This window comes from Gossypium arboreum, chromosome 6, assembly GCF_025698485.1.
Source record: "Gossypium arboreum isolate Shixiya-1 chromosome 6, ASM2569848v2, whole genome shotgun sequence".
NCBI classification, from domain to species: Eukaryota; Viridiplantae; Streptophyta; class Magnoliopsida; order Malvales; family Malvaceae; genus Gossypium; species Gossypium arboreum.
Genome location: NC_069075.1, coordinates 51,578,614 through 51,579,692, shown reverse-complemented (window position 1 = coordinate 51,579,692; position 1,079 = coordinate 51,578,614). Strand labels below are relative to the sequence as shown.

General features: G+C 40.1%; 1 non-coding gene across 1 annotated transcript; it reads left to right on the top strand.

The window, feature by feature from the left end:
- The first annotated feature begins 745 nt into the window (after positions 1–745).
- Positions 746–852, top strand: LOC128295050 (small nucleolar RNA R71). The gene has a single exon (XR_008285357.1). It is a non-coding gene; the product is annotated as a small nucleolar RNA R71 (small nucleolar RNA).
- The last annotated feature ends 227 nt before the right edge of the window (positions 853–1,079 follow it).

Here is a 1,079-nt window from a genome sequence, read left to right as displayed (position 1 = left end):
CTTGAATGGGAATCGTGTTGAGTTGCTCTCTTGGGTTAGATTCAGTGTTGCTTAGCAGGCTACCTTGTGATTGCTCGAAAATCAACTTGGCGAGCTGTCCAATCTGAGTTTCGAGCCCCTAAATTGATGCTTGTTGATTTTTGAGTGCGGTCTTGGTATTCTAAAAACAAATTTCTGACACTGAGATGAATTTTGTTAGCATCTCCTCAAGGTTTAGTTTTTTCTCTTGTTGGTAAGGTGGTTGTTAGAAGCCTGGAGGTGGTGGTCTTTGATTCGCTTGGCTTCCCCATAAAAAATTAGGGTGGTTCCTCCAACCTGCATTGTAAGTATTGCTATAGGGATCATTTTGATATCGAGGATTGTTACCCATGTAATTTAACTGTTCGTTCTCTATGTTGTGGCCATAAGGTGGGTATTCTGAACTACTTGATCCGCCTCTACTTGCTTCGCATTGCATTACTTGGTGAACCTGTGAAGAACTAAGGAAACCATCAATTTTCTTATTCAAGAGTTCTACCTGATTAGAGAGCATAGTGATCGTATCGGCATTATAAACGCCGGTTATTTTTGTTGGCTTTGTCCTCATGACTTGCCACTGATAGTTATTCAGTGACTCTCCTCTATAAATTCATTGGTATCTTCAGGTGTCTTATTATTGATGGTTCCGCCAGCAGCTGCGTCAACCATTTGTCGAGTCAAAGGATTCAGACCATTACGAAAGGTTTGAACCTGTAGCCAAAGCAGTAACCCATGGTGAGGGCATCTTCTTAAGAGGTCCTTGTATCTCTCCCATGCATCGTAGAGTGTTTCTAAATCCATCTACACAAAGGAAGAAATATCATTACATAATTTAGCCATTTTAGCCGGCGAAAAATATTTTACTGAAAATGTTTCAGTCATTTGTTCCCAAGTAGTGATTGACCCCCGTTGCAACGAGTTCAACCACTGATTAACTTTGTTTCTCAATGAAAAAGGGAATAACCGAAGACGAATGGCGTTATTAGAAATGCCATTAATTTTAAATGTATCACATAGTTCTAAAAAGTTTGCCAAGTGAGTGTTGGGATCCTTGTCCTACA